General features: G+C 41.4%; 1 pseudogene; it reads left to right on the top strand.

Moving 5' to 3' along the window:
• The first annotated feature begins 2,795 nt into the window (after positions 1-2,795).
• On the top strand, positions 2,796-4,005 carry LOC109237361 (annotated as a pseudogene).
• Positions 4,006-6,234: the final 2,229 nt, after the last annotated feature.

Here is a 6,234-nt window from a genome sequence, read left to right as displayed (position 1 = left end):
CTGTCGTTTCAAGGAACGTCCTGATCGTTCTCTTCTACACTACATCAGCCGATAACAGAGCTTTTGGACTTTCTTCTTCATAAAACAATACAAGACTTTCGAACTTAGACCTAGAGGATGAAAAATCAGAAAATCAAAACCTAAGGCCTAAGGGCTGAAGCAGCCGTTTACACGAAGAGCCTCACCTCCATCTCACTCATCCCTCTTGCTCGCCAATCGTTGCTATGTGACGAAGTCGCCGGAGGTGACTGACTTCCATTGAATCCGGCGACTCTCCATTGAATCCGGCACACGCTACTGCTGCCATTGCCAGCTTCACTCTCTGCTAACTCACGAAATCTTCCGTTTCCATTTTGACAAACTTTTACCATTTCAACTGTAATTTGCTCTTACCGTTGTTCAAGTCTGCGGCGGACCAATGGAGTTTTATGAGCATGAGAGGAACTTGAATCTGGTTTCAAGCTTCGCTTGGCTTTTCAGTTATTTTCCGCTCAATATCTTTTAAAATAATGACTGAGATACTGTCGGGATCGAGGTAATTCATCGAGGTTCCGATTGCAATCCAAAATCGGATCCAGATTACTGTTTTTGGTGAAAATCCTGTAAGGTCTGATTCATACAATGCTTCCTGAAGGTTTATTGTGCGATTTTGCTTAATATCATGCTTGGTGTTTGATATATTGTTTATTGCTGTGTGATTGCTTGTTGTTCTTGTTGTTTAAGTTTAATATGTTTGAGACTTCCTTTATGGATTTGTTTGATCCTTGTAGTTGTAAATCTCTGCTTTGCCGAGTTACCATCTCGTTGCTTTGTTTGGCAGAATGTGATGAAGTTTCATTTTGTTAATTGGCTTCATATGCTATTTATCATATTTGGTCGTTTGGTTTTTAAGTTATGGGATATAAAAAGGCTTCTGAATTTTCCAATTGCTTGGTTGAATGTTTTTCCTTAATAAATTTGAGGTGTGCCATCCAATCACTTAGTTTATGGCCCCCAAAAGCTTAATTTCGAATATCCTTTAAAAAGTAGGATCGAGGTGTGCCGTGCCAAATAAAAGCTCAAAATGCATGGCCCTCGCTTAATTAATATTTTAACTCTTTAGAAATCGAGGTGTGCCATTAGTTGAATTTTCCATGGCCCTCGCAAATTTGAAAGTGCGGAGTTGCTTTAGGCGCGTTATTTTAATAATTTACCTTCCTAAACTTGGGTGCGCATTTATGCGACCCAAATTCAAATCTCAACAACGTTAGGTAAAATGTGTTGCGGACTACGGGTGCATTTATGCGACGCGGTTCAAGACGCGGTTTATGTGACGTTGAATATTCCTAAAAATATTTAAATAAAGGCGGCTATAAAGTTAAAATTGAACCATAGGTTAAAAAATGTATTAAAATCGGATAATAGGCCAACAATAACAGTTGAGCGACCGTGCTAGAACCAGGGAACCCGGGAATGCCTAACACCTTCTCCTGGGTTAACAGAATTCCTTACCCGGATTTCTGTGTTTCGCGGACTATAAACAGAGTCAATCTTTTCCTCGATTCGGGATTTGAAACCGGTGACTTGGGACACCATAAATCTCCCAAGTGGCGACTCTGAATTCTTTAATCGAATAATCCTGTTTCGACTGTCTTTTAATTGGAAAAACTCCCTTTATTACATCCCTTCCTGGGGTGTAAGTAAAAAAGGAGGTGTAACAGCTCTGGCGACTCTGCTGGGGCAAGAACCCAGAACTTCTGGTTCAGGGTTCAGAATTCGAGTTTAGATGAATTGTTATATTTGGCTTTATTTATTATCTGATTTTATTACATGTGTGGGCCTAATGTGCTAAATGTTGCTTTTACCGCTTTGGTATTATCTGAACTGTATAAACTCCTACGAAACCCCTCTCTTCTCTCTCCCGAGGAGTGCACGCTGGTCGTGATTTCTTTCTGTTAGTGTCATATCCCAAATAGAACGAGGTTCGGACAAGTTGCAAAGCCGGATGATCTTTTGGTTACCGGTACGCAGCCCCCCTTGGCTCGAGTTGTCCGCTCGGGTAAGTCAGGTCTAGAATAGCACACCCAGGTTTTAAACCTAGAATAACTCAGCCTCATGCCGGATCCCTAGTAGGAACGCTTATTTGCATCATTTGCATTTGACTTTGGGGACTCAACACAGGGGTTGGGTCCGTCTAGGACAGGTTTACCCAAAATAAAAGACCATCCTCATGCATCCTATGTGCTACATGTTGCAATTTTCAAGGGTAAAAGGGTCATTTGGCGGAACAATGATAGTTGAGGGCAAATGAAAAAGAAAAAAAAAAGTGGAAAAGAGAGAGGGTGAAGTGTGAAAATAAATCAAGTAGGATCCAATTATGTTTTCTGTCACATTTTTGTTAAGGAAAAGAAAAAAAAACATGAAAAGCACTTTTTCATCATTTTCCGAAAATCAAAAATAAAAAAAAGGTAAAAGAAATCCCAATAGATTTTACATGTTTCATCATTTTCAAGGAAAAGACAAAAAATATATTTTCTCCAAATTAGTTGTTTTTTTATTCTCACCGTATCCAATATGCCCGAACTATGCATACCTGATTCTCGTCTTTCGGGGCGTGATACGTAGGCAACCCACATAGGGTCCGATCTTCCTAGTGAGTTTAGGTTCTTGGCTTCGCGGGGTCTTAGCCAAATCTTGCATTTTTAGCTACTTTTAGCCACATAGGTTAATTTTAGAAAAATAATCACAACCATGTCTTGCATGTGTCTAGTAGGAATGTATTGTCTCAAATCTTGCATGTCTTGCAACCAGAGAATATGAAGATGATACCACAATTGGTTGCAGGTGTTTGGAGCGAAGATGGCAATGTACAGCTTGAGGCTACTTCTTATTTTAGAAAAATGCTCTCAATCGAAAGGAGTTCCCCAATAGCAGAAGAAATTCAAGCAGGTGTAGTTCCTCGTTTTGTTCAACTTCAAATGAGAGATGACTTTCCAAAGCATCAGTTTGAGGCATCTTGGGATCTCACATGTTGCATCTGGAACATCTGAGCATACAAACGTGGTAATTGATTCTGGTGCAGTCCCAAGTTTTGTGAAACTTCTTGGTTTCCCTAGTGATGATGTGCGAGAGCATGTTGTGTGGGCTCTAGGAATGTTGCTGGTGATTCCCCAAAGTGCCGCGATCTTGTCCTTAGCTGTGGAGCTCTAGTTCCCTTGCTATGTCAGCTGAATCAAAATGCCAAGCTGTCTATGTTGAGAAATGCAACGTGGACACTTTCAAATTTCTGCAGAGGCAAACCACAGCCTGCTTTTGATCAGACAAGGCCTCCACTTCCAGCTCTTCAATAACTTATTCATTTAACCGATGAAGAAGTTTTGACTGATACTTGGTGGGCGCTCTCATATCTCTCGGATGGTACAAATGATAAAATTCAAGCTGTTATTGATTTTGGAGTATGCCCGCGTTTAGCTGATGTTATTACTTCACCCGTCTCCATCGGTTTTGATTCCGGCGCTTCGCACAGTTGGAAATATTATGACCGGAGATGATATGCAAACTCACTGTATCATCAACCATCAGTCTTTGCCCCGTCTTATGAACTTGTTGAATGGTAATCACAAGAAGAGTATTAAGAAGGAAGCTTGTTGGACAATTCCAAACATCACAGCTAGCAACAGGGAGCAAATTCAGTCTGTAATTGCTGAGTTTGATATAAAAAGGAGGCTGCATGGGCAATCTCAAATGCCACATCTGGTGGTTCGCATGAGCAGACCAAGTACCTTGTTGGTCAAGGTTGTATCAAACCACTATGTGATCTTCTCATTTGTCTTGACCCAAGGATTGTCACAGTTTGTCTTGAAGGGCTTGAAAATATCTTGAAGGTTGGTGAAGCTGAGAAAAATTTAGGCCGGACAGCGGATGTAAATCTTTATGTGCAGCTGATTGATGATGCAGTGGGTTTAGAAAATTGAGAATCTCCAAAGCTATCAGGTGGATTCACCTTCAACTGAAAGGATTTTTTGAGTGACGCATTTCCTCAAGTTGTTGAGTCACACTATGAAGGTTTGGGAGAGGGTGGTGGAGGCCAGGGTGAGCAGGTGCGTGTCTATGAGAATCAGTTTGGATTCATGCTGGGGTATTCGACTACGGAAGCGATTCATCTGGTAAGGAGATTAGTGGAGCAGTACAGGGAGAGGAAGAAGGATTTGCATATGGTGTTTATTGACCTTGAGAAAACATACGATAAAGTACCGAGGGAGGTCGTATGGAGGTGTTTAGAGGTTAGTGGCATTCCGGTAGCGTACCTTAGGGTGATTAAGGACATGTATGATGATGCTAAGACTCGGGTGAGGACTGTGGGGGGTGACTCGGAGCATTTCCCTATGGTGATGGGGTTGCACCAAGGATCGGCTCTTAGCCCATTTTTTTTTCCTTGGCGATGGATGTACTGTCGCGACGCATCCAAGGGGAGGTGCCTTGGTGCATGCTATTTGACGATGATATAGTGTTGATTATTTGACAATGATATAGTGTTGATTGACGAGACGCGTAGCGGAGTTAACGCGAGGTTGGAGGTTTGGAGACAGACCTTGGAGTCTAAAGGTTTCAAACTGAGTAGAACCAAGACAGAATACTTGGAGTGCAAATTCAGTGACGGGATCCATGATGCAGATGTAGAGGTTAAGCTTGATGCTCAAGTTATCCCCAAGAGAGCGAGTTTTAAGTATCTCGAGTCTATTATCGAGGGTAACGGGGAGATTGATGAAGATGTCGCACATCGCATCGGTGCGGGATGGATGAAGTGGTGGCTCGCTTCCGGTGTTTTGTGTGATAGGAATGTGCCGCTAAGACTTAAGGGTAAGTTTAATCGAGCGGTGGTTCGACTGACTATGCTGTATGGGGCTGAGTGTTGGCCAGTCAAGAACTCCCATCTGCAGAAGATGAGAGTAGCAGAGATGAGGATGTTGAGATGGATGTGTGGGTGTACCAGGAGAGATAGGATTAAGAATGAAGCTATCCGGGACAGAGTGGGAGTAGCCTCTGTGGAGGACAAGATGCGGGAGTCGAAGTTGAGATGGTTCGGACATGTTAAGAGAACAAGCATTGGTGCTCCTGTAAGGAGGTGTGAGAGGTTGGCTATGGAGAGTTTGAGAAGAGGTCGAGGTAGGCCTAAGAAGTACTGGGGAGAGGTGATTAGACACGATATAGCGCTGCTTCAGCTCATTGAGGACATGACCCTTGATAGGAGGTTATGGAGGTTGATGATTAAGGTAGAAGGTTAGTAGGTAGTTTATAGTTGTTCACCATTAGTCTTAGTAGCATGCATGTCCCTACATATTCTTAGATTCTTATTATGTTATGTGGTTGTGTTTGTCTCAGGCATTGTATTCCCTGCTGCTATTATTTGGTACTACTTATCCTTTATCCCCCCCCCCCCATTTTTTTTTATTTTTTTTCTTGTCCTTCCTGAGCCGAGAGTCTATTGGAAACAGCCTCTCTACCTGCATTAAGTAGGGGTAAGGTCTGCGTACAAACTACCCTCCCCAGACCCCACCTGTTGGGACCAAACTGGGTTTGTTGTTGTTGTTGTTGTTGTATTTCCTCTACAAGTGAACTGATTCTACTGGTTCCAGTTTAGGTTTAGTATAGATCAAGGGCTTGCGTAGGAACAATGTCAGTGTTCTTGGAATTGGCCATTCAATTTATTGTCTATGAAGGATCCTCAAATATTCTCATTGCCTATTTCTTCGTAGCTAAGTCAATGTTCTTTATCGTTTCTCCTTCGAAAGCAATTGTTGGGAATTTTGCTGCGTTCCCTATAATTCCTTGTTCACTCGGCTTAAATGTTTTATTGACATCACATCTTCTTGGTGTTGAATTTAATTGCTTAGAACTTAGTGTTGTATTCATTGTCTGTTTAGATGACGAAAGTTAGTAGCATTTGAGTATTGAAAGTAATTAAATTCCCTCACTATTACTTTTTTTTTAAAAAAAAAATTAATAAACAAAAAGAAAAGAAAAAGAGAACGTCAGTTTGTTTCCTCTATTCTTGATCTCCCCGAACTACGCTTGGTCTGATTCATGCGGGTTCATGATACGTAGGCAACCTACATAGGGTTCGACTGAATCATCTTTTTTTTATTATTAAAAGAAAAAGAAAAAAAAGAAAAAGAAAAAAAAGAAAGAAAAAGAAGAAAAAGATGGTGAAATTATGGGATGTGAGAAATGAGAGGGAAGAAAAGAGCGATAATA

This window comes from Nicotiana attenuata, unplaced genomic scaffold (assembly GCF_001879085.1).
Source record: "Nicotiana attenuata strain UT unplaced genomic scaffold, NIATTr2, whole genome shotgun sequence".
In the NCBI taxonomy this organism is placed as follows: domain Eukaryota; kingdom Viridiplantae; phylum Streptophyta; class Magnoliopsida; order Solanales; family Solanaceae; genus Nicotiana; species Nicotiana attenuata.
This window is presented reverse-complemented; position numbering and strand designations above follow the sequence as displayed.